The 27,684-nt window shown below is 47.0% G+C and overlaps 1 protein-coding gene across 21 annotated transcripts in view; it reads left to right on the forward strand.

Moving 5' to 3' along the window:
* The window catches only part of LOC144682414 (uncharacterized), a 96,029-nt gene that overhangs the window by 28,380 nt on the left and 39,965 nt on the right, over positions 1 to 27,684 (forward strand). For 12 of the 21 annotated variants that reach the window (XR_013577051.1, XR_013577044.1, XR_013577048.1 and 9 more), the window contains one exon: positions 17,758 to 17,928. The exons of 8 other annotated variants lie outside the window; for them this stretch is intronic. The gene's annotated coding sequence lies outside the window, so the exon portion shown is untranslated. Of the gene's footprint in view, positions 1 to 17,757; positions 17,929 to 23,416; positions 23,432 to 27,684 lie in introns of those variants that run through there. One more of the 21 variants, XR_013577042.1, reaches the window with a different exon arrangement.

The raw sequence follows: 27,684 nt of genomic DNA on the forward strand, positions 1-27,684 counted from the left end.
CAGAGGAGCACTCGTAAACAGTTTGCACCATACGGTTTCCAATGCCCTGTGACCAGTTTCCATGGTGAAGTCTTTTCTGAAAAGGCCGGTGTGAAACCTGGTAATGCCAAAGACCAGGGCTCAGGCCTCATGCACAATGTTGGAGTAGTCAGCCTGGGTCTGTGACAAACTTTGACTCGAAAGCAATTGGCTTCCCTTCCTGCAGGATGCATGCACCCAATTCCTTCTGGGATGTGTGAACCTCTAGAATGGTCTCTTCTGTAGGATTGTAGTACTGCTGTACGCTATCCTGGTTCGATAATGCTGATTGCAAAGACTCAAACACTTACTGGTAGTCTTCCTGCCACATGTAGGCTGTATCTTTGTGTAGCAATTCTCTAAGCAGAGTTGCTCGCTCAGCAAAATTGGGAATATACAGAGCTAAAAAGTGGAAAAGCCCTCGGCACCATTGTAAGTCTTCCTGGTCCTGGGGCGTTGGCATGACTCTGATAGCCCCTATTTTGTGTGAGGCTGGGCATATTCCTGTGCTGGAATATATTGACCCAAGAAGCTGATGTGCTCAACATTGACCTGGCACTTCTTGCTATTAAATGGGAGGCCCTCGCAATGACTGGCCAGTATTAGTAAATGCAAGTTTCAGTCATGCTCTGCCTTGGTCCACCCTATTACTGCAATGCCATTGTCTATATAGATACAACTCAGGATCTTTTCCATTATCCTATCCATGTATTGTTGGAACATGCCTTGGCTCACACACAGTTCAAATGGCGACTGTCTAAGACAGTATCTTCTGAATGTTGTTCTAAATATTGTGAGCAGCTGAGATTCTTTTACTAAGTGAACAGACCCATATCCCTGATTCATGTTGAACTCTGAAAGACACTTACACCAGTAAACTTAGGGTTTAGCTCCTCAGGTTCGGGATTTTATGGGGACATCGCTTGATGGCCAAGTTCAACCATCTCTGGTCTAACCAAATCCTGAGAGAACTATTTTTTTAGCACACAGATGATAGAGCTGCACCAATCGGTATGCTGGTGCACTCTATGGATAACTCCATTGCATTCCATCTAATTGAGCTCCACTTTGAGCTTCTCTTGAATGTGCACTCTGTACTTCCATGGCCCATCAATAGTAGGAACTGCATCCTCCATAAACTGCAATCTGTCATCTCCCTTGAAAGCACCAATTATGTCAAACCTGTCCAGACAGTGCAATTGCAGATTTCTAACCAACTCAATGCATTCCATGCTGCAGCCTTCCATACCTTTCAATGTGGTGCTGACCTCATGTATTGTGACGATCCGTAAATCTGAACATACTGGGCGTCCTGCCATAGCCGGGCAGTATGACTAATCATCTTTTATTTTACAGGGTCGTCCTGAATCTGAGTTCCCTGTCTTGTGTCATGGGCTGCATGGTGGTGGGACACTGTTTTCTGGTAATACAGACCTTAAAATTTTGCGCATGTGCAGTATCCACTCTCCTTCAGTTTGAACCCTCTGAAAGACCCCTTGCAACACCCCCTCCCTCTCTCTCAGCTCAGGCAGCAACCTCCACATGGCAGGTTGTCACTTAATGTTCTCCATGAGAGTTGGTCACCCTGTAACCGGGCCAGCTGTGTCTACAATACAAAACAGTTGTGGTACTCATTCCACTTCCCAAAGCTGCACTGCAAGGTTACCATTCCAATGCACATAATTGGTGAGCCATTGTAGGCAGTCAGCCAGCTGTGGTGGGGCATGCCATAGGCTCCCGTTTCTTTAGATACATAGCTATGAAGTTCTTGGGACATAAACCAGTGTGAGATACCCAGAATTAAAATTGCATGAGCAAACAATGGTTTCCTTTATTAAACTGCTTCTGCATACTCTAGCAGACTACCTCTGCTAGTACAAGTGAGTATGGTAGCTTCAAGTGAACAAAATGATCATTACACTTTTCAAAACACTATACACTACAATAGCCTTCAATGTACGGAGAGGCAAGGTATTAGCACTTCTGCCTGTATCAATTTTGGCTTTAAGTGAGTGCTTACCACTCTTCTGCAGACAAACGGTTGTGGTGAATGCAGTAGAATGTAATAGCATCAATCCTTAGATCTACACTGACAATATAGAATGCTTTTTAAACTGGTATCTGAATATGGTTCTTATTCAGATCCTCTTCCCATTTTGCTTCCTCACCAACCTGGTATATCTTCTGAGGCATTTGCTGTGTATTGGCATACCTCTGACTGCAGTGTCCACTCTGCCTTGCTTTTCCTCTGCGTGTGGCTTATCAACATTTTTAATGCATGCTCTGAACATGGCCTCATGAATTGTCCCACACAATGTTCACAGCTACTGATATGCTGGGCAGTTGTGAATCGCATGAATCAGGCAACATCTACCACAAGACTTGGCGTACTTAAGACTCTTGGTCACTGTACCAATTGTCATAGCTGCCCCCAATACTTGTACCTGTTGGCACCCAGCCATGATGGCATCAAATTTCCTTCCCTCATTAAGCAATGCATCGATGCTGTATCCTTTCTTCTTCTGCTCTAGTTGGTCTTTTTGAAAGACCTATATTAAGATAGAGCAATGACTAGTTCCAAAATCAGCTCTGACAATTCAATGGGCAGAATTTTCTCAAATTTGCACTATGTGCGGTAGCGGATGAGGGTGGGAGGCTGGGGTAAAATGGCCTGCTGCCCACTGATGGTGATGGCGGGTTTTCACGCCGTATCATCCCGAGCTTGCTTCATTACTTATGCACTCCAGGGAAACACACCATTTCCATGGCGGACGGGATCCTCATTTGCCCGGCCACCATCACACCACTGTTGCATCACGCTGGGCGCCATGTTTAAAGGTCAGCCGCAAGCACAGTGATCATTGCTTCCAGCTCACAACAGCTGCCCGGGAGGCATGGCTCTCAAAGGCAAGAAGACTGCACCCCAGCCCCCCACACCGCCCCGGTTTAATGATGGGTCCCTCAAGCGACTGCTAGATACTGCAGAGGCCCGCCAGGATGTCCTGTACCCTCGCTATGGTCGCAGGGTGGGCAGCAACGTGACCAACCTGGCTTGGGAGGCAGTGGCAGCGCTGGTCAGCGTCAATGCCCTTCAGAAGAGGACAGCCACACAAAGCCACAAGAGGATGAAAGATCTCCTCCTCTCATCAGGGTAAGTCACTCTTCTCATCACTCTCAACTCTCATACTCACAAACCCAGCACACATCCACAGGGATCTCACTCACTGCCAGTTCAAGGGGCATCACCATTCACTCTCTCATACTCACTATCACTGTCCTCATCTCGTCCAGGGGACCACTCACCACCTGCACATGCCAGGCATATTTATCATCTGGCCTGACAGGCATCCTGCTTGCACTCTCTCCATTGCTATCCATGCTGGACCAGTTGGCACACAAGAGGGAGAGATGGCAGACTGGTGGTTGAATGCCCGAAATCAAGCTCCTCACGGACTTTGAAAACAGAGCCATCCAGCTGGCCGGCAATGATCTGGATCAGTCCTGTGCTGACGGTGAGGTCGGTGCTGTTCTACCAAGCAAGGATCCAGCAGTGCAACATCCAACAGACAACCATGCTGTGAGTGATGTGTCCTGTTTCACAGGCCACTGCCAGGCACTAATTATCTCTCCTTGCTTTCACAGGCACATCTGGAAAACACCCAAGAGAGTAGATGACCCAGGGCCTCCAAACAAGCCCAGAAGAAATCTCTGAAGAAGAATCTGGAGGCACCCTCTCCGAAGACCCATCACAGCGCTCACCCACACCCTCCACCAGCGCAGAGACACACACCTCGGTGGGACCAAGCATTAGAGTAGCCTTAGGATCACAATCTGGTGAGCACATCTCACTGTCTGATCCAATGCAATTGGCGGCAGGGACTTCCCAGGTGTCCGACACTCGAAGGACTGCTGGAGGCCAGATATTTGCTGAGTCTGAGTCAGATGATGGGAATCTGGACTCGATCATGGCACAGTTGCTGGAGCTGCAAAGGCAAGCTCGGGAACATCAGGAAGGGATGTCCGCTGCACTCCTCAGGTTGCAAGGCACGATAGAGGGGTCAGCCTGCTATCAGGCTGAAGCGATAGCGCCGGCATGCCAATGCACCGAGGTCAACACTGTTAGGGTGACGGCTGCCGTAGAGACCTTGGTCCAGGACTTCGCTCCTGCGCTGCTGCGCGGGCTTACCTCCATTGCTGATGCCATAGTTGGCCTCCAATAGTGTGTACACGAGAGGGGTACAGGGCAGTTCGATCCCACTCCAGCTACCCCTTCTCCTCAAGGAGCCAGCCTGGGGCCCTTGGGCGCCCATAGGGAGGAGATTCAGCAGGTGCACTCTCCGGGTCCATTCATCCAGCTGACTCTGACAGTGTCCAACCCAATCGACTCCCCTCTTCCTGTGACCTCAGCAGCTCCAGCTCCACAGGCTGAGGTGGGTGCCATTGCCACACAGCAGGAGCCCAAAAGCAGGCCGGGGCCCTCCACGTCTCGATCCTCCAGAGGATGCCTGCCAAAGTCATCACAGACAGGGCTTTTCAGTCAGCAGGCTGCCTCCATCTCCACTGTGGATGTCCTGGGAGCAAGAAGACACAACAGCAGTGTTATGACAGAGAGAATTAGTTCCACAGCCTGGGCATGGGTGTTAATCACTTGTACATAATGTTCACTATTGTCAATAAACTCTCAAGAATGTCTCCCTGCCTGTGGCTCCTTGTTCTGATGAGCAGTGTTCTTGTCACTCAGATGCAAAACCTTTCTGCACAAGATAAAAGGCAGGTGTCTCAGTCCAGGGCCTCTTCCCTGTGCCCTGTGCAGCCTTCAGACCACAGTGATGGTCCAGCCTCACATTCCCTGGAAACATTTCTGATGCCTGCATATCGGCACTGCTTGTCATTGCTGCCAGAATGTAGTGGGCAGGCGTCACAGAGTTCTCTCATTCTCACTGTGTGCTCTTAGCACCTTTAAGGAGGGGCTGTCCCCCAGCTCTTCAGCACCTGTGATCACTGATGCTGTGCTGCTCCAGATCCTGAAGGGCTCAGTTGCTGAAGGTAAACAAAGCATCAGGTGTTTCTAAAGCTTCATGACTGCGGCTCTATGATATGACCCTGATCACGGACCGGAAGCGAGGTGCCCTCGGCCAGACAGGAGTCAGACATTCTCAGAGGCTGTGTGAAGATTTATGGAGTGTCCTCAATGTCCTCATCATCCTCCTGCACTCGAGTGACTATTAGGCCCTCCACCATCTCTCCATGCATTCTCACAGAGGGTATTGGCGCTGCCATAAACCAGACTGGAGTCAAATGTTCACAACTGCGATGTGAGGATCTATGGGGACAGCTCGCTGCTTGTCGTCATCATCCTCCACAAATCTGGCAGCTATGATGGCCTCCCGAGTGCACCTGCCTCACCTAGCCAGTGCGAGTGCCTCAGCCCTGTCATTGTTGCCTCTAAAGAACCCCTCATCCTCATCCATGTTGGCTTCCTCCTCATCAGGGGTAGATGTGCAGCTCCTCAGCCGGCTTCTCCCCCCGTTGTAGTGCCAGGTTGTAAAGGGCGCAGCAGATGACGATGATGCGTGACACCCTCTGCGGACTATATTGCAGGGCTCCACCAGACCAGCCCAGGCACTGGAACCTCATTTTCAGCATCCCAGTGGTCTGCTCCACCAAGTTGCGAGTTGCAGCATGAGCCTCATTATAGCATCACTCTGCAGCAGTCTGAGGCTGCCACATGGGTGTCAACAGCCACGGCCTCTGTGTGTAGCCCTTGTTCCCAAGGAGCCAACCCTGCAGCTTCTATGAACCCTGGAATACTGCAGGGATCTGTGACCGACTGAGGGTGAAGGTGTCGTGTACACTCCCTGGAAACCGTGCGCACACCTACAGGATGCGTTTCTTGTAGTCACACACCAACTGCACATTCAGTGAGTGGAAGCCCTTGCGATTGATATAGTTCACCGAGTGTAGCAATGGAGATCTGAACACCACCTGAGTGCAGTCAATCACACCCTGCAGCTATGGGAAACCCGACATCTGGGCGAATCCAATCGCTCTTGCATCCTGGCTCTCTTGGTCCCGGGCAAAATGCAAAGTTGTGTGCCCTTGCCTTGCAAAGATGGCATCCTTGACCTCATGGATGCACTTGTAGGCGGAGGCTTGAGAGGTCCCATAGAGATCATCTGTGGAGCCCTGAAAGGAGCCACTGGCATATAAAATTGAGTGCCATGGTCACTTTCACGGGCACTGGCAGTGGATGCCCTCCGTATCCCCTTGGCGCCAATTCCTGCAGAAACTGGCAGATGTGAGCGACCAGTTCCCTAGAAGTTCGCAGTCTTCAGCGACACTGGTTCTTGGTCATCTGCAGGAAAGAAAGGGTCTAGCTAGGCACTGACCAGCAACAGCTCGCTGTGGCTCTTGGGCGTTGTGTGCAGAAATGCTGCTCCTGCCTCTGCGCAGCCAGGAGCCTCAGTCGCACTCTCCTTCATCTTCATTGCACTCTGTAAGCCATCAGGCATACAGCTAGTTCACCAGGCTCCATGATCTTGATGTACTTCTCCTGCAGGATGAAAGAGAGAGACATGTGGTTAACATGGGTGTACTAAGAAACTGTCCTGGTTAAGTGTGATAGCCCCTTAACGCTTCCCAGAGAGTGCTGGCCACCACTTGGATGGCCAGAGGTTAATGCACTGCATGGCTACCCTGTTAGCTTGAACCATGGTGGAGACTGGTCCAAACGGGATGGTGACATTGCAAGGGGCTGTGAGTGCCTCCAGCAGTCACTGCTCCATGGCCAGCTTTAGTGAGGAGGTTGTACAACGTGTGCAGTACAACATGTGCAGTCCAACTGCTCCGCGGTCCACTAAAGTGCTCATGTATTTGCAGTATGTGCCGGGGGGTGGAAGTGGGTGCAGGGGAGAGGTTTGGGAACTTGGTGGCACTTTGATGCCTCTGCGTTGCTTGAGTGGACAGATAAGCTTGACCCCAATCATATCAATGTGGCCGTGCCTGAACTGTCTGAGTGGCAGAGGAATGGCTGCTTTCTACAGGTTTCCTGAACGTATGGTCACTTCCCACGCCCACCCTACCACCCACCCCAGATGCCTGTGTGCTATATTCAACGGCAGGGCTCCCTTTGCCCCTCCCCCCCTCACCCTCACAATTCACCTCAATCACAAGGCTGCACTTGCCCTCCGCTCCCTCTCACCCTCAAAAGTCACCTCCGAGACAGGGCGGCACTTAACTCTGACCCCCCGGCGCCCCTGAAGCCTGCAAAGCAACAGGCGACCCTGGCGAGCTCTCCAGAAAGTTTCTGTGCTCTGACCTCCAGTTCATCCGAAGTGAAGGCTGCCAAGTGCACGTTGCCTCTGTGCTTTCCCACCGACGTGGACGGATGATCCGGCGGCGGTGCAAGAGCCTGGCGGGATGGCCTGATAATGATAGGCTGATGTATCACAATGAGGTTCCCGATGACCAATCGTGGGAAACACGGCCCGCTGTCGGTGGGCTGAGCAGACAATCACGACTTGCCTTCCCGCCGTTATGAAACCAATCTCGCCATATTGTCTGCCCACCACCAGCGGGCACAGAAGATCCCGCCCTACATCTGATACCTTCCAGGTAAGTGGGTATTTAGATGCCATTTTCTCGATGTTCTGGCTCCTTTAAAAATATTTGGTTTTATCAAGGTTTCCCGATACAGGCACAGGCTTGCCTTTTTTATTGAGCTGTCTTCTTTACAAGCTCATATTTTTTAAAGAGTGCTGCAGCCACAGCCAGCCTTTACCCTAGCTGGAAACTCCTCCACTGTTGCTGTGGAGCCTTTCCTGAGCTTTTGGTTTAGGCCTTGCCCACGAAGGAATTCAGCACGGAAGCCTACGGATAACAATGGCGGTGCACTGCTTCTCCCAATTTCTGACCTGCTTCCAAAACTGTAACAACACCCATCCCCTGGCTATTAACTTGCCCCTCTGACCACCCGTCCGGCTGCCGTGTGGCTCATGTACTCTCGCAGTTTTTAACCTCCTGGGGTCCTGTCTATGGCGGGGTCTTCTGCTCTGTTAAACTCTTAAGGTATCTTCAGCCAGTCCAGCTATCATACCTGGTGATCAGAATTCCTCCACCAGTGTCACTCTGTTCTGCACTTTTCGTGTGTGACTGATATGGGAGTTACAGCCAGGAATGCAAACAATATGCCAGAAATACATAGGTTCTTTATTGTAACTTGAACTGAAACATACATACGCCACGATTACAGGAGCACATCGACACACATCTTACTCTGTCAGTCTACACCGCAACTCTGGGATTATGTGAGATGTGGCATCACTTCCTTCAGTGACGCGCCACTTACAGTTTCTTAAAGTGATCTCACAACACTATCCAGAGAAGTACAGTGGACTCAAATTTATCACAGACAGGAAGTGTCAAATAACTCCTCACCCGGTAAAAATACATTCTGTTTTCTTTGACAGTTGCTGGGAATCTAGTATAAAATTACATTTGCTACATTTTCATCCTTTCCAGCCCTCACGCTTAGCATTTCAAGGCTCCACGTGGAATTCAACCAATTGATTGAACGAGACAATGGAGGTTGCATTGCACTGTTCAAATTTGTCTCTCACCCTTGGTTGGATTTTCAGTCTGGGGTTTGGGACCCCAATGTCAGGATCGTTTCCAGTTCTCAATCCAGCACCACATCAGAAGTAGTTGCCCAAAGTGATTTTCAGACACAAGGCCAATGCTGGGTTTGTCCACAAATGTAGTAGGTTGTCTAGCTTTGAGGGAGTGGCGAGCTGCTGATGCAGGTAAGGGTGAAAAGGGGCACCTCAAGGTGGAGGCACCCTTTCAGCACCTTAAAAAGGTTAAAAAATAAAAATGTCCACAGCTGCCAGACTGTCATTGTGGAGGGTTAGTGTTCCTATACACGGCCTGCAGCCACAACTGTAACCATTTAGAAACTGAGGCTGCTGGAAGCGGGGGCTTCAGTATTTCAAAAGTGCATTGGATAGGCTCCTTAATTACCTTCATTGGCTACTTGCAGGCAGGTAGCCATTTTGCCCTTGGCCTGACCTCCTGGAAAATGGCCTGGGGGTGGGACCACACCCGCAAACTGGCACACCATCCAGTGGTGGGAAGTTCTGGGCCACCAGTCCTGCCTGCAAGGGGCTTTGAAAATTCAACCCTGTCTGTCCATATCTTTAGAATCTGCCCAAGGGTCTGACTCTCAGCTGCAATCATATCACCTTCTAAATATTTCTGTGTTTTATCTGTTTGTCATAAGTTGTATTTTTTAAAAAAATAATGGCATCCGTCCATCTTGGGAGATGATGGAGTGTATGTCATTTTTGGATTGAACATCACCTGTTGTGGCTGTAGAGACTGATTCTTGAGTGGCAGTCCCTTCCGCAGATGGCACAGATGAATGAGGTTGGATCAAGGTCGCCTGATGATTTATCCTTTCAGTGGGCTCTCTTTTCTGCCATACAATCATTTATTTTGTCCTCGGCTTTTTCCATGCCCTTCCTGACTGCTTGATCTCAGGCACCCTGGTCAACAGCGAGGGCTTCCCATGCAGCAACTCCAATCGCGGTCAACTTGAGGTCTCGCTTATAGACGTCCTAGTATTGCAGACATGGACAACCGGTTTGCCTCGTGCCAATAGCAAGATCGCCATAGAGAATGCGGCCATCATTCATTCGGATTACATTACCCAGCCATCAGAGTTGCTTCTGACTCAAGAAGGAAAACATGTTGGGAATCCCTGCACACTGGTGTACTTCCAGATTCGGCACTCTGCCTTGCCAGGAGATGCCCAATATTTGTCTAAGGCTGTGGAAGTGGAAGCTGTTCATCAGTTGTATTGTATTACATTATCACATGATATTTATAACACAGAAAAGGGCCATTCAGCCCAAGAGGTCCATGTCGGTGTTTATGCTATTCAAAAGCCTTCTCATCCGCTTCCTAATCTAACCTGAGCAACATATCCTTCCATTCCTTTCTTCCTCCTGCACTTATTTAGCTTCCCTTAAATGCTTCTGTGCTATTCACTTCAATTATCCCTTGTGTTAGCGTGTTCCACATTCTAACCATTCTCTGGTTAAAGAAGTTTCTCCTGAATTCTCTGTTGGGTTTATTAGTGACTATCTTATATTTATGGCTCCAAAGTTCTAATATTATTAGGTAGGAATAATTCCAGCTCTGAAGCAGTTTATAAATCTAAACTATAGAACACCACATAATTATTTCACTGGGTTCATTTAGTGTTGTTGTCTGAGACCTGCTGAGAATGTGAAAGGTGCAATGCATATATATACTTTTTCTTTCAAAACTAATCTGTACTAGACGAATTCTGGTCTGTTTGGATACTTCTGAACTCAATTCAGTTTGATCTTTTCAGAGTGGTTGCAGTGATGAAAGGCTCAGCGCTATTGGGCGTGGGGGAGCGTGGAAGGAAAGCCCCCTGAAGGCAGAGAGCTGGCTCTGGAAGCTAAAAAGTTTAAAATCAATAACAACAGAATTTAAAATCCGGAAGAAATGTCCACGTATCAGAATGAGTCACCTCAACATATGGATGCTGAAAATTCTGTCCAAATATTTTAATCTTTTTTAAAATTAATCTCAGAAATCTCATCCCACCCTTGGATGAGGTTCCCTCGAAAAGGCGAAGGCCACCTGGCTGATTCACCCGCCCGCCAACCATAATGTTGGACGGGCAGTGAAAAATCGCTGTCAATTGCTACTTCAATGGCCTTAATAGGCCTCTCAGTTGTTGGCAGGCATGCGGCCAACTCTTGCGTGTGCCCACCGACTGAAATATCGAAATGCTCGCCCAACGTCATCACATGTTATTTCATGCTCGGGCATGTCGGGTGTGTGCCCGCATGCCAAGCAAAAAATTCTACCCATTAAGTTTAAATTTGGACTTCTAAAATGTTTCCATTGACTATCTTCAGCAATGCTTTGGGGATTTCCCTATCATTTTGATGTTTTAGTGAGATCCATAAATTTATTCCAGGCTGTTTGTTGACTCCTTAGGGATGTATTAATGCGTATCTGTAACAGATAATAAATTTTTCAAAAATACATAAAAGACCTTATGAAGAGAGAGTTAGGAACAATAAAGCAACAACTGGCCCAGACTGTGTAATCTGTAAGAGTAAATTTTTATAGCACTGACGAATCAATGTTTTTCCATAAATCATTTTTTTTGTGTGGTGCATTCCATATATGTATTTTGTAGCTGATGTTTCCTGTGCAGTAACCTATGCTTATGCTTTTTAGTTACAAAAGGTAGACATGATGCAATGTTGTAACGTGATATGAATAGCAACGTGTGATTGTTGAGGTAAATGTTTTTTCAGTTTGAGTCTGAAACATGCAGAGCAATCTTTCACAGGAGAGCCAGAAGGTCTGGAGTAGTTACTTTACCACTTTGATTAGTACTCATGTCAATATCTTTGTGAGATTGTTGATGCAATTGGATCCATAAAAAGAAAGTTCAGCTGATAATCACCCAATTGCCCAGTCAATGGGATTATAACAGATACTCAACACATTTGGTTGTAGAGGGGGAATAACAGGTATGTCTGGTAGATTATTGAGGAATATGCCACACAAATGACTTTTTATGTTATCACATGAAACATTTAACTCTAGATATATTGTATGTTTCAAATTCAGAATTTACACAATAAGCAGTGTTCATCCAAACTCTACAAAAATAATGTGGGTCACTGCTGCCTCAGGCTCCTCTCTTATCGCAACCCTTGCCCCTCTCTCCTGCCCCCGCATGGACCTACCCACCCTGGGCTGGCTTGTAGCTTTTGAGAGCTGCTCTGTCAGTTGATAATATAACAGTTAAAGTTATTCCTCACCCCTCTTCCCAACAAATTCTTCAATCAGACTTATTCAGATCTCCTCCATCAGCCTTCCTGGGTCCAACTCACAACATTGGGTCAGATGAGAGTTGACTCTTTTGTTGTTATTGCTACTAACCAGCTATGTTTCCATTCCATGCTATAACAGTCACAAAATTGATTATTAACTCTTGAGAGCTGTGGAAGTTCTGCCAATAAGAGAAAGATGATTTGAGATATTCTCCAGAAACTTTAATAACCAGGCAGGATTTTTTGTTTCACGCTCCACAGATGGCCCTGAGCTGCTAATTTTTTCAGCATTTCTGCATGTTATCCTGAACTTGTTAATGAAAATGCATCTAGATCTCAAAGTTATACACTCTTAAAGGTATGGGGAGTACGGATGTTCCCAGGAGAGTGATGTAAGATACAAGAGACAAAATAATCCAGAATTAAAAAGGTCCTTAAAATATGTACAAATGAACATCCAAACACACAAATTAGGAGCAGGAGTAGGCCATTCAGCCCCTTGAGGCTCCCCACCATTTGTTAAGATCATGGCTGATCGGGGTGGAGGGAGGGGTGTGTGTGTGTGTGTGTGTGTGCATGTGTGTGTGTGTGTGCATGTGGTATGTGTGTTTTGTTAGTGGTAATGTCACTGGACTAGTAATCTAGAGACCCAGGATAATGCTCTGGGACCCAGGTTTGAATTCCACTATGGCAGACAGTGGAATTTGAATTCAATAAAAATCTGGAATTAAAAGTTTAATGGTGACCACGAAACTATTGTTGATTGTTGTAAAAACCCATCTGTTTCACTAGGGAAGGAAATCTGTCATCCTTACCTGGTCTGGCCAACATGTGACTCCAGACCCACAGTAATGTTGTTGACTCTTAAATGCCCTCTGAAATGACCTAGCAAGCCACTCAGTTGTAACAAATGGCTACAAAGTCAAAAAAAGGAATGAAACCGGACGGACCACCCGGCATTGGCCTAGGCACTGGAAATGACAATGGCAATCTCAGCCCTGTCGAAGTCCTCCTTATTGACATCTAAGGGCTAGTGCCAAAATTGGGAGAGCTGTTTCACAGACTAGTCAAGCAACAGCCTGACATAGTCATCCTCACGGAATCATACCTGAAAGAAATGTCCCCGACATCACCATCACCATCCCTAGGTATGTCCTATCCCACTGGCAGGCGAGGCCCAGGAGAGGTGGTGGTGCCGTGGTATACAGTCAGGAGGGAATTGCCCTGGGAGTCGTCAACATCGACTCTGGACCCCATGAAGTCTCATGGCATCAGGTCAAACATGGGCAAAGAAACCTCCTGCTGATTATCACGTACCGCCCTCCCTCAGCTGATGAATCAGTGCTCCTCCATGCTGAACACCGCTTGGAGGAAGCAGTGAGGGTGGCAAGGGCACAGATTGTACTCTGGGTGGGGAACTTCAATGTCCACCACCATGAGTGGCTCGGTAGCACCACTAGTGACCGAGCTGGCCTAGTCCTAAATAACATAACTGATAGACTGGGTCTGCGGCAGGTCGTGGGGGAACCAACAAGATGGATAAACATATTTGACCTCATTCTCGCAGGTGCCGCAGGTGCCGCAGATGTCCATGACAGTATCGGTAGGAGTGACAACCACACAGTCGTTGTGGGGACGAAGCCCCATATCCACATTGAAGATACCCTCCATCGTGTTGTGTGGCACTACTACTGTGCTAAATGGGATAGATTTCAAACAAATCTAGCAACTCAAGACTGGGCATCCATGAGGCGCTGTGGGCCATCAACAGCAGCAGAATTGTACTCGAACACAACCTGTAACCTCATGGTCCAGCATATCCCCCACTCTACCATTACCGTCAAGCCAGGGGATCAACCCTGGTTCAATGAAGAGTGTAGGAGGGCATGCCAGGAGCAGCACCAGGCATAACTAAAAATGAGGTGTCAACCTGATGAAGGTATCACACAGGACTACTTGCATGCCAAACAGCATAAGCAGCAAGTGATAGACAGGGCTAAGCGATCCCACAACCAACAGATCAGATCTAAGCTCTGCAGTCCTGCCTTATCCAGTCGTGAATGATGGTGGACATTTAAACAACTCACTGGAAGAGGAGGCTCCACAAATATCCCCATCCTCAATGATGGAAGAGCCCAGCACATCAGTGCAAAAGATAAGGCTGAAGCATTTGCTACAATCTTCAGCCAGAAGAGCTGAGTGGATGATCCTCATCCTCCTTCAGAGGTCCCCAACATCACAGATGCCAGTCTTCAGCCAATTCGATTCACTCCCCGTGATATCAAGAAACGGCTGGAGGCACTGGATACTGCAAAGGCTATGGGCCCTGACAACATTCCGGCATTAGTACTGAAGACTTGTGCTCCAGAACTTGCCATGCCACTCGCCAAGCTGTTCCAGTACAGCTACAATACTGGCATCTACCCAGCTATGTGGAAAAATGCCCTGGTATGTCCTGCACACAAAAAGCAGGACAAACCCAACCTGGCCAATTACCGCCCAGTCAGTCTACTCTCGATCATCAGTAAAGTGATGGAAGGGGTCATCAATAGTGCTTAGCAATTATCTGCTTACTGATGCCCAGTTTGGATTCCGCCAGGGCTACTCAGCTCCTGACCTCTTACGGCCTTGGTTCAAACATGGACAAAAGAACTGAACTCCTGAGGTGAGGTGAGAGTGACTGCCCTTGACATCAAGGCAGCAATTGTCTGAGCCCTAGCAAAACTGGAGTCAATGGGAATCGGGGAAAACTCTCCACTGGTTGGAGTCATATCTAGCACAAAGGAAGATGGTTGTGGTTGTTGGAACTGGAAGATGTTAGGGATGTCGTGTCTTCCCTGAAAAAATGTCAGTGTGAAGAAGTCATAATCATGGTTACTTTCACTGACAGCTCAGCCCTTGCCCTTCTGTCAGCCGTGGCTCAGTTGGTAACGCCCTTGCTTCTGAATTGAAATCGCACTCCAGGACTTGAGCCCAAAAACCAAGGCTGATGCTCCAGTGCAGCACTGAGGGAGCACTGCACTTGCAGAGGTGCTGTCTTTTGCATGAGATGTTTAACCAAAGCCCCATCTGTCTACTCAGATGGACTTAGAAGACCCCATGATACTATTTCGAAGACAAACTGCCCCTGAATTATCCTTGAATCAACATCACAAAAAGAACAGGTTATCTGATCATTATCACATTGCCCTTGTGGGAGTTTGCTAAGTGCAAATTGGCTGCTGTGTTTCCTACATTATAACAGGTGAGTTCCTTCCCACTTGTACAGGTAGACAATGGAGGCACCTTTGTATTCTTGTGGGATGGTTCCTTGCTCCCACATAGACTTAAAGAGTTCAGTGAGCTTCTTGACCAGGCATTGATCTCCAGCCTTGTAGACCTCAGTTGGGATAGCATCAGCTACTGGAGCATTGTTGCTAGATGGAAGTTTGATTGAATTTGTTGTTTTAAGAGCGTGGCAGGGTCATCAAGAAAGCAGCTGATGGCAACCGGTGGCAACCTGTTGATTGCTTCTCCATTGATGGATGAAGGCTGATTGAGGATGTGGTTAAAGTGCTCTGCAGAACTTTCTAGAACTTGGGCTTTTCCTGTGAGAAATATTGACCTGTCAGCACCGAAGTTCGATGATGAACCAGAAGATTGGGGCTCGTAGTTAGATTTTAGAGCATCGTAGAATCTCTTCCAGTCTTTGTGGTAAAACTATGACTGAACTTGGTCTACTTTCTGATTCAGCCAAGTGCCTTGCATCTCTCTGGGCTTGCATTGGACAGTCCTGTGGACCTTTCAGTTGGCATCATTCTTGGCTAGTGAAGACTTGTCATTGAGGTAAACCTTGTAGAGGTGATCTTTCTCCTTCAGTAGTTCCTGTATTACCTCATTGTTTTCATTGAATAAATCTTGATGCTTATGAGAGATAGGGACAAAGGCCTCTAGAACAGTGGTGTACATATTGGGGTGAATTTTTAGCTCATCAGGCGGGCGCACGCCCGACCCAGCTGAGCGTAAAATGACATTGGGCGAGTGTCTCCACGTTATCGTGCACTCGCGCGATATTTTGGTCGGTGGGCGCACACCGGAGTTGGCAGCATGCCCATCGACAATTACATGGAGTATAAAGGTAATTAAATATGTAATTGAAAGAAGGTTTTCGCTGCCTGCCCATCGTTATGGTTGCCGGGCAGGTGAAAAGACCAAGTGGCCTTTGCATTTTTTAGGAAACCTCATTCACGGGCGGGTCAGAATCACATGAGGAGACATGTTTTATAACAATTTAGAAATATTTTTTTAATTTTGACAAATATTCTTCAGCTCTGAACTTCAGCGAGATTTTCAAGTGCGCACCCGTGTACATGCGCAAAGTTTGTGCTCGCCCTCCTCTGCCCCCCCAATACAGGCAGCGCGGAGCGCTGCACTTGCGTTTCACGCTGGGCGGGCCTTAATAGGCCCGCCCAGTGTGAAATTGCAGTCCGGCGCCTGCCCAGTGTGAAATCGCGGTCTGGCCCCAATCGCGGGCAGTGGCCAGCTTCCTGACCGCCACCACCTGCCCCCTCCAAGCCCGCTGAGTCCGCCCGATGAGGGCAAAATCCTCCCCATTATCTCTGAAAGTCACCCAATCATCCTCAATGCAGTGAATTTCAGTTTTAGCTGTACACTGGTGAGTCTTGAGTTTCTCAGAGAGATTCTTTGAAGAAATCTCTCTGGGAAAAACTTCGACATGTCTCTTTTTTCAGCAACATTGAGTGAGACCCCTTCATGACTGCCTGTTTGAGCTTTGAGGCATTGAGATGCTTCAGAACTCTATGTTCTGGGAGCTTCTAGGGTGATAGATTTTGATGTTTAGCTTTACAATGATAAGACGGTGGTCACTCTAGCAGTCAACGCTGCACATGGCCTTCATGAAATGCACATCCTGCCTGTCCCTTTGCCTGGTGATTACATAGTTGATTAGATGCCAATGTATAAAACCAATGTGCATCTAAGGTATCTTGTTGCGATTAGAGAAGTGGAAAACGGTGTTGATGATTAAGAGCTCATGCTTAGCACACATCTTAAGCAAGAGGAAACCATTGCTATTACAACTGCTAATGCTGTTTTTCCCTGTACTGAAAGTCTACGGAACAATGGTCCTGCTCATTCTGCTCTGCGTACACGAGACTTGGGCTGTGTACCAGCATCCTGCCAAGCAGCTCAACCATTTTCACTTGAGCTGCCTTCGGATGCTTCTGATGATCAATTGGCAGGACAAAATAGCTGACATTCAGGCGCTTGCACAAGTTGGCATGCCAAGCACCCACACCGTATTGAGACAGACAACTGAATGAACTGATCATGTAACCAGAATGCCTGACACTGGCGTACCAAAGTGAATTTTCTCTGGAGAGCTTTAGTCTGGGGTGCGTTCTCATGCCAGTCAAAGGAAGCCCTACAAGGACACTCTGAAGGCTTCACTTAGGAGAAGCTCGCCCAGGATCGCTGCACATGGCGCAGCCAAATAAAAAACATTGCGGCCTCCTTTGGAAGCAAGAGCACATCAGAGACCAAGAGAAAGCTCAAGGAGAGGAATCCCTGAGCCAGCAACTCATCCAAAACTCACTCATCTGTAGTATCCTGTCCTACTTGCAGTACAACCTAATGGGTGCAGATTGGCCTTAGCAGTCACCTATGTACCTGCTGGAACTTGACCAAATACCCCAAGTGATGAACATAGTCACCTTCACCTCGAAGGATGGACAAGAGAGAAGAAAAGAGTGGCTACATTTCAAAAGTATATCATTGGCTGTAAAGAGCTTTGAGATGTCTGGTGGTTGTGGAAAGTGCTATATAAATGCAAATCTTTATTTCTTCTTTCTCTGAGGCTGGTGGTTTGTGTACAAGTGATGGCAGATTTCAATGAGCACCTCCCTCGTAAAGTGAAGATCTCACACACGCCGTTGAAGTTGAGTTAAGAGAATTGCTGCTTGAAGGCCCTGTCAAAAAGCCAGATAACGTCCCTTGATAACAGCTGTCGCTTCCTCCTCATCCAACTGTAAGTACATTGTCGTCCTCTGTGTTGTCTCTACTCAATCTCCCTATCACGCTGCAGTTTAATGGTGATCGTAACTACATTAACCATGACTGGGAGCGGCTGTGTTGAGTAGAACCCTTGAAGTCAGAATTTAGGCCTTAGCCACATAAAATATCACTCCCTGTAGACTGCATCAACTTAAAAAGCAGTAGAAAACTCACAGCATTTCAACAAACTCAACAAATGCCAGGTAACTAACCTGAAAGTACTTGATGATCCTCTTAAATAGCACAGGTATGAGGTGTTACCTCCTGCTGCTGAATGATGTTTATCTATACATGATTAAGAGAGGGTGTTAGCTGGAGTGTTTATGGTCAAAAAAGGCAGTGCTGATGTCAAATCATTACACACTGTCTGACATCACAATCTTCTTACTCTGTATACTTAAGGTCCAGAACTGTGATTGTACTCGAAAGAGTTGCAATCTGTGACTGTTGATAACTCGAAAGAGTTTCCTACTGCTTGCACTAATGCCCTCACTAAAAAGGCGTCCTTGCACGAATCATGCCAGAAGTGTGCACAGGTGCTACAGGTGCCATTTTTCACCCAAAATGACAATTATAGTGTTGAAAATAATGGTTACAGAGCCAAATTTTCCCACCTCTACATTTAGCTTGGTTTTCTACTGTATTATTAACCTTTCATTTGTCTTATACCCCCTTTTCCTTTTTAACGTCTATATCTTTAGACATCTGGGAGCTTTAGCTTTGGATCACCAACCTTTCTCCATCTTGGGAATGCGTCTACTCACGACCAGAATCATCTCTTTTAAGGAATCCCATTGCTCACTTATTGTTTTGCCTGGCGATTTTTGATTCTAACCCACCAGGGTAAATCCCATTTGAACACAATGATATTAGTCGTCCTCCAGTTTAGTACTTTTACAATTGATTGTACCTTTTCCATAACTATTCTAAACCTGGTGATATTATTATCACGGTTCCCCAAGTGTTCGCTTAATGAAACATGCTCCACTTGCCTCATTCCATTCTCCAGAACTACATCCAGCACTGCTTCCTTCATGGGTGACTTGGCAGACTGTGTGACTGCTTTGTGGAACACCTTTGCTCAGTCTGCAAGCATGACCCTGACCTTCTGGTTGCTTACCATTTCAATTCGCCATCTTGCTGTTATACTCAAGCTTCTGTCCTTGGCCTGCTGCAATGTTCCAGTGAAGCCAGGAACAGCATCTCATCTTCCAATTAGGCACTTTACAGCCTTCTGGACTCAACATTTAGCTCAACAACTTCAGACCAGGTACTTTGTTCCCCCCGTGCCAGTCTGTATCTGTTCTCATGTTTTGTGCTTTCAGACAGCACTGATGTTTTTCTGCTATTAACACATGCTGCTATTTTGCTTTCATACAGTGCTGACCTTTATTCTGCTATTACCCCTACTCTGGACCAACACTTTGGATTTTTAACATGATCATTACCATTCCCTTTGCCTCGTGAGCCATGACGTAAATGTCATTTAAACTCCCCTACCCTTTAACCTATCCCTAAGCTTCTCTCTCGCTCCACTTGCCCCTCCTACCTTTTTCAATAGCATAAAACCCATCGCCTCCCTACCTCCCCTCAGTTCTGAAGAAGAGTCATATGGACTTGAAACGCTAACTCTTTTTCTCTCACACAGATGCTGCCAGACCTGCTGAGTTTTTCCATCACTTTCCATTTTTATTTCAGATCTCCAGCATCTGCAGTATTCTGCTTTTATATTACTGCTTCCTTCTTCATTAGGATGGATCAAGAAAGTTTCCTTGCGCACATTTCAGGCAAAAAAATTAAGCGAGGCAGTGAATTTGACAGTCACTGGTCAAACATGACACGGGGCCCAAGTTGGCTACACTCATTTGTTTCGGCTGACTGCAGATGTCTGCCACAACTGATGTCACACCCTGAGCCTCCTGAGATACTGGTGTTCTGGCATATTGATGAAGATTATCCTCTGCTTGGATATTCTGTATTCTATGGCCTCTTGCGAGCTGCACCTTTCTGCAGTTCCCCTCTCTCCTGTGGAACAACAGTCTGTGATCAGTAGCCTGTTGCTGGTTCTGCAGCTGATGCTAATGCTGCTGTTACTGCTGGCGCTGGTGTTACTGCTGCTAATCATCTTGGTCCCCATCTGAGGTGTAATCTAGCATAGTATAACGCCCACGCTTATTTGATAGGTCGGAGCTCAGAAACACAGATCAGACTTTCACACCTGAAAGAAGTGTAGATGGCTCATGCAAAGCATAGATACCTTCTCCAAAGCGTGTTAAGTAACTTCCAAAGAGCGTACAGTAACCTTTCAGCACCAGTACAATGAACAAACCCTTTCACCAATCCGGTAAGAAAGCAGCTGTGAGTACTGTGTACTTATTAGCATATTTTGGGTAATCTCAACCATTCGTGTGGTAGCATGGTGTTTATGTTACTGGGCTAGTAGCTCAGAGGCCTGGACTAATGATCCAGACACATGAGTTCAAAGGGGTGGGAAATTTAAATTCAGAAATTTAAATTAAGTAAATCTGTTCTGGCACCAGTAATGGTGACCATGAAACTACTGGATTGTCGTAAAATCCCATCTGGCTCACTAATGCACATATGGAAAGGAAATCTGCTGTCCTTTTCTGATCTGGCCTACACATGACACTAAACCCACAGCAATGTGGTTGACTCTTATTTCTCTTCTGAAGTGGCCTAGCAAGATGCTATTGCTGCACTTACAGCGGTTCAGGATGGTGGTTCACCACCATCTTCTCAAAGGCAATTAGGGATGGGCAGTAAATATTGGCCTTGTCAGTGGCACACACATCCCGAGAATGAATTAAAAATAGTATTCCTCAGTCGCCGCTGTCTTCTTGCCTTATTTTCACTGGTAAGTTTCAGGAAGCCCATGGAGCCAGAGTTAAATGTGCAAAACCCATGTCGATATTGCCCCAAATGAACAATTAACATATTAAAATTGACAACCCCTCTCTCGAGGCGGCTACACACACACTGCAGATAAATGCTGAAGTTTGTGGGATGCATCCAGCTTCTCAATGCGCTCGCTATTTTGCTGGAATTAACTCCCACCCGCACCCACCTCAAGGTTACAATTTTCTCCAGTGCCAGTCATAAGAACAAGATTGATGAATGAGTGAAACTTGGTGTGGGATAAGATGCAGGCAGGAGAATCAAAGGAAATGAAGCTGAAGGAGGGTGAAAGACAAAAGGCTGTCCAGGAAAGCTGTAAGCAACTCCGGAGGTGACGAGCACATGAGTTCAGCAGTAGATGGGCTGAGGCAGAAGTAGAGGTATGCAATGTCATGGAGTTGGAAGTAAGCGGTCTTTGAGATGAACGTGTTTTGCCATTTTCCACGCTCAATATTCATGCTGTCAATCGGAAGTGTTTCTAATGCCTGCATGGAGCGCAGCCAAAATATTTCGATAAGGCTGAACTCAGAAATGGCAGCACTCCTGATGCTGGGTTGGGTGCCATGACTATTCCATAGTGCTCCCAGTTGGGAACATGTCTGACTAGAAAATTGAGCCTTTTGTGCCTGTGTGGGAGCTGTACTCTTATGCACTGAAAAAATTAAAGTATGAATGGGAGCTGGCTATCTGCATGAAGCCTGGCTGCTTTTTCCTGAGTTCTGTTATCCAGCTTGGGATGTTTGTCTAGAATGAAGTACCAATATCTACACTCCGTGTGAGATTTGTTTATTTACATTGCACTGCTACTATTTGTTTGGGGGATATTTGTTGGTATTAGACCACTGCTAACTGAGTACAACTTGGCATTAGATGCTGGTGTTGCGCTGTCTGTGTGAGAGCTTCTGTCTGTTTGGCTTCAGACTGCTGCTGTCTAAGTGGAAAACGTCTGTTGCCAATGAGGTGCTACCATACGAGTGGGACTTGACTGTCTGAACTAGGGTATTGCTGTTTGAGACCTGACTACCTGGATTTATAAATCTTTGTGCTGAACCAAGGCTCTCTGTATTGGAGTACTGCTGTCTATGTGGGTGGGAGCTGATTGCCTGTGCTAGCGTATTGTTTCTCCAGCAGATCCCTGGGCTGCTGGAGCCTGCCCAACTTTGTCAGCACTTCACGTTTCTCACTTCACTTTCTGCCCCTAGTTCTTCCCGCACTCGTTGGGGGTAAATTTAACCAGACTCTCAAGGTGGGAAACACACTTGGCTGGATTTTGCTGAGGTCATCAGGATCCAAATGTTGGGACCAAATGGTGGTATTGAGCTTGCACTTGCCGGCAGTGAGACCAGCAGAACAGGTTTCCAGGAGGCAGACTCCTAATTGGCTGCATCTAAGCTTGCTGTTCTATTAAGGATAGCAGGTGGGTCTTGAAGTTGCTGGCCCAATCAGAAAGCTGGCAGGTCTGGAGCCATAGCAGCCCTGCCAGGAGATGTCGGTGCTGCTGAGGCAGGTTGGAGATCTCAAGGCCTCGTATCATGGAGGTACCCTTGCTGTACTGCACATTTTTGAATAAAGATAAAACAGAATCTAGACTGGTAGGCCAAATGGTTTGGAGGTAAAAGCCCTCCATTGGATTAATCACACCATGATTGTGACCTTTTATAAGCATGACCTCTGGCTTGATGACCACAACCCCCTACCCTTCCCCAGCCTGTTGCAGGAAGCCACCTCCACTTAGCTGGCAGCCTTTGCACACGGTAGATGGGGCACTCTGCCCACTGGCAAAATGGTGGCAAGGACACAAAATTGTCTCTAACTGGGGCCTTAACTACATAAATTGGCTGCCTGCCTGTATGGAAGGGGCATCCAAAGCACTTCCCAACCATTCCTGGGAAGGTCCCCACATAACAGAAATGCTTTAGGGGGCTGTCCTGACACAAGTCCCCACTATTTTCCAAGACCACTCCCTCCAAACTCACTATCATAGGGCCAGGAAAATTTAACCCATGGGACCAAGTGTGATGCTGCTTTCACACTGTGCTCATTTTACTGCCCATTGACCATAACAGAATAAAATTAGGTAGAATATATAATAAAGCCAGCATTGCACCTAATCCCATCTGTTTTCCAACTGGGTGGTTGCATTAAAGTTGCCCCTTCAGTGTTTCAGATATAGGCACTTGTCCAAGAGGGTATTCACTGCAATTCGTCATCCTCCTCAAGGCTGCCTCATCTGGCCCATGCTATGACCTCTCCTCCTGCATCTTCATCTTCCTCAACCTCATCGCTCTCATCCCTTTCGATGTCCTCCTCATCGGAGGAGATGGGCAGCCATTCAATGTCGGCATCTGGCAAGTCCTCCCCTTTTTGCAGCACCAGGTTGTGCAGCGTGCAGCAAGTCATGATGATTTGTGAGACCCACTGGGCTCTGTACTGGAGTGCCCCACTAGATCTGTCCAGGCATTGGAATCACATCTTCAAGGTGCCAATAATCTGCTCTACCAATGTTCGTGTGGTGGAATGAGCCTTGTTGTACCTTCTCTCTGCAGGATTCTGTGGCCGCCCCACAGGCATCATCAGCCACTTCCTTTGTGGGTAACTCTGAATCCTGTTTGGTCCCTCGAAGATATCTGGGACCTGTGATCTACTCAAGATGTAGGAGTCGTGGTAGCTTCCCGGGTATCTTGCGCAACCTGCATGGTCTGTTTTTTGTGGTCACAGACCAGCTGCATATTGAGCGAGTGGAACCCTTTCTTGATGTATTTCAGTGCCTGTTGCCATGGAGGCTTAAGAGCCACATGAGTGTAGTTGATGGCACCTTGCACCTGTGGGAATCTGGAAATCTCAGCAAAGCCCAGAGCCCCGGTGTCCTGACTTGCTTGATCTCTGTCGAAGTGCACGTAATTGTGGGCTTTGGCAAAGAGGGCCTCTGTTACCTCCTCTATGCACTTGTGCATGGAAGCTTGAGAACTGCCACAGAGGTCTCCAGTGGAGCCCTGGAAAGAACCACTCGCATGGCCGACTGCAATGAGATTGCTTTAGCCAGGCTCTTGGATGTGTTTATAAAACTAAACTCTTCGGACTACGGATGAGGATAAATGTTTAGTGAGGGAGTGAGATTATTTTGGGGGGTGGGGCTGAGGGTTTTCATATGTGAACCTGCCAGCACCAAGATTCTGAGCTGCTGCTTTTAACAGGCATCTACAGCTTGCCCATTAACCCACTTCCTCTTGACTGCGTTATTGCTATGAGGAATTTCCACACTTGGAACAAGGGTTATTACAGGGGGCTCGATTACTGGCAAGATTCAAGAGTAGTCTCACATGAATGAGCTTTATTGCTTAACTCTCCTGATTCCCTTCAATTATCATTGAAAGGATCCTAACATATCTCAACTGTACATCTCTCCTTAATAGCTAATACACAGTTCAGTTGGGTGCCCCTTTAACTGGCTCCCCCAGAGCAGTACAGCACTCCTCCTTGAGGCCCTCAGAGCCTTCCTCACCAGAGATATTTCTCAATTTTATTTACTATTGTGCCATCGCTTCAGGTTTCAAGATGGTGGTGCTGAGGTTTTACCACCAGACCAACTTAGACCCTCCATGTGTGACTGTGGAAACCCCTCCCATCACCCTGGAGGAGCATAATGTCAGTTTTCCCTCCCTTCAATAACACTCGGTCCTCCCCCTGTAATCCTTAATTCCATTGTGATGGTGGTTGATATTCTTGTATGACCTCCTGAATCATTTGATGTGGATGTGCGTATGCCCCATGTGTACCCCAGCCCTCCCCATCTTGAACCGCATTGCACAGGGACATATAGAGACGCCCCCATGAAACCTTATGCTACATTTTCCCATCCAAAGGCTGCAGATGCCTCTCCTGACTGTGAGTGTGCCATCTGCGGCCTAGTATATTTTGCCAGAGTTCCTCCCCAGACTGACACACATGATGTTATGACCAACATGCGCACAACATCCTGGGCACAAGTGACAGTGGGCTGACATGCCCTCCCCCTCCCATGACTGGAACAGGGACAGTCTTTACAAGCTCAGCAATGTAAACGGAAGCGCTTCTTCACTCTGCGATCCTCCCATTCTGGCCCCAACTCGCTATTGACCTTCTGTAAGAGAGTCTCTCCCCATTGTGGCCCAGAGGATGCTTCCCCTCCGCAAAGCCCCCAGTCTTGTGTGTGAGTGCAACCTTCCCCAGTCTCCCCACTCGACAGTCAAGCCCTTGCCCTGCAGCCCCTTCCCCTGCTTCCCTTGCCTCTGTGTGGTCTTCCCCGGTGCTTCCCCACCTCACCGGAAGTCAACTACTTGCCCTGCAGCTTATTACAACCCACCCTTGCCTTACTGTTGGTCTGGTACGTAGGGCCTTGCCTCTAAAAGCCCAATGAAAACAACATGGTGCTGCCTACAAAGACTGCTGTGGAGTCCAAGGTGCTGTGAGCGCTGTGCGATGAAAGGTGGGCAAACAAACCTTGAAGTCACGAGCGAAGTGCAGGTATGTGCCTGCGAAAATGCCGGTCTAATTAGATGCAGGCGTGGCCTATTGATCCAGCATGTAGGGGAGGGGGGCAGTGGTGGTGATCCCGGCGAGCATCCTTTAGAATGAGTATTCATGACATTCAGATGAATTTAAATTACAGTCCTGACATGACGCAGTGGGAAACGTGGGCCACCATTGAAGTCTGGAGCGAACAATTGCAACCTGTTTTCACCCAGATGGGAAACGGATTTTTTTTACTCCTGCGATATTTTCTGCTCCCGCCCACCATGACGCCCGCTGCGGGAGGGAGTGGAAAATCCTGCCCTATGCGTTTTTCCTCATCAGTCCCCTTTCCCTTGCACTGTTCTTTTTAAATAGTGTTCATCTGTAACATCATTTAATTCTGAGGAAAGATTTATGCCTAAAATGTTAATTGACTTGTGTTCCCTTGACAGACACTGCCTAAACTGCTGAGTGTCTCTGCCCTTTCTGTTTTTGTATTGACATACGGCCTGTGCAGGTGCTCGTGGCCTTTGCCATCCTGTTAACCTAAGAAGCCTGACCAGGAGTAAGGACGCTCGAGTCTCTTCCACTGTTCAGTAAGATCATGGCTGAACTCCCACAATAATCCCACTTTCCCACTATATTACCAACCCCTTGATTTCTTTAGTGCTCAAGAATCTATTGATCTCAGTCTTGAATGTAGAAAATTTCAAAGGTTCACAACCCTCTGAGTGAGGAAATTTCTCTTCATCTCAGCCTAAATGGCTAACCCCTTATCCCGGGACTATGACCCCAGTACAAGACTCATCAACCGGGTGAAACAAGCTCTCAGCATCTATTCTTTCAAATGCTTGTAGAATTTTATATGGGACCACTCCTCTTTGTTCTAAACTCCAGTGAATATAAATCCATTCTACTCAATCTCTCCTCACAGAACAGCCCTCTCATCTCAGGAATCAATCTAATGAACCTTCTTGTACCCCCTCTGAGACAAGTGTATTCTTCCTGAAGTAAAGAGACTAAGATTGTGCAAATACTCTAGATGTGGTCTCATCAAAGCCTTATATAATTGCAGCAAGATTTCCTTACTCTTACACACCAAACCCCTAACATACCAACTGCTTGTTGTAGCTGCATGTTAACTTTCTGTGATTCATGTACAAGGTCCCCAAATCCATCTGACTACCAACATTTACTCATCTCTTTCTTCTAAAAATAACACTCTGCTTTTCTATCTTTTCTACCAAAGTGGATAATTTCACATTTCCCCACATTATCCTCCATCTGCCACCTTCTTGTCTAATCACTTAACTAGACTGAATCCCTCTTCATCCCTTTGCATCCTCCTCACAGTTTATTTTTTACACCTAGTCTTGCATCATCAGCACACTTGGATATATTACACTTGGCCCCCTCATCTAAGCCATTGACATAGATCGTAAGTAGCTGTGGCCCAAGCACAGATCCTTGTGTCACTCCACCAGTTACACTCTGCCATCTAAATAATGACTCATTTATTCCTGTTTTCTACCCTTTAACCAATCCTCAATATATTAACCCAAATCTCATGATCATTAATCTTATGCACAACCTCTTGTGTGTCACCTTCCGGAATGCTTTCTGAAAATCCAAATGCACCTCACCCAGTGGTTTCTCCTTATCTGTCCTGCTAGTTACGCCCTCAAAAACTTGTAACATATTTGTCAAGCATGATTTCCTTTGCATAGTACCAGATTGACACTGCCTAATCATGATGTGATTTTCCAAGTGCCCTGTTACCATATCCCTAATAATAGATTCTAGCATTTTCCCTGCTACTGATGTCAGCCTAACTGGTCTGTAGTTTCCTGTTTCCTCCCTTCCTCCTTGCTTGAACAGCAGGGTTATGTTTGCCAACTTCCACTCCATGGGGAACAATCGAGAAATTAGATAATTCAGTGAAATCAAAACCAATTCATTTACTATTTCTGCAGCCACCTTTTTTAAAACCCTACCACAGAGGCTGTCAGGTCCAGAAGATATTTTGGCTTTTCGCCCCATGAATTGCTCCACTACTTTTTCTTTGCTAATATCATTTATATTTTTCTATTCGTTCATAGGAGCTGGGTGTTGCTGGCAAACCCAATAATTATTGCCCACCTCTAATTGCCCTCAGGAACCTTGGTGAGTTGCTACAGCGCATCTTGTAAATGGTGCACACTGCTGCCACTGTGCATTGGTGGTGAAGGGAGTGAATGTTTAAGGTGGTGGCTGGACTGCCAATCAAGTGGGTTACTTTGTCCTGGATAGTTTGGAGCTGCACTAATTCAGGCAAGTGGAGAGT

Source organism: Cetorhinus maximus, chromosome 1, assembly GCF_964194155.1.
Source record: "Cetorhinus maximus chromosome 1, sCetMax3.hap1.1, whole genome shotgun sequence".
NCBI classification, from domain to species: domain Eukaryota; kingdom Metazoa; phylum Chordata; class Chondrichthyes; order Lamniformes; family Cetorhinidae; genus Cetorhinus; species Cetorhinus maximus.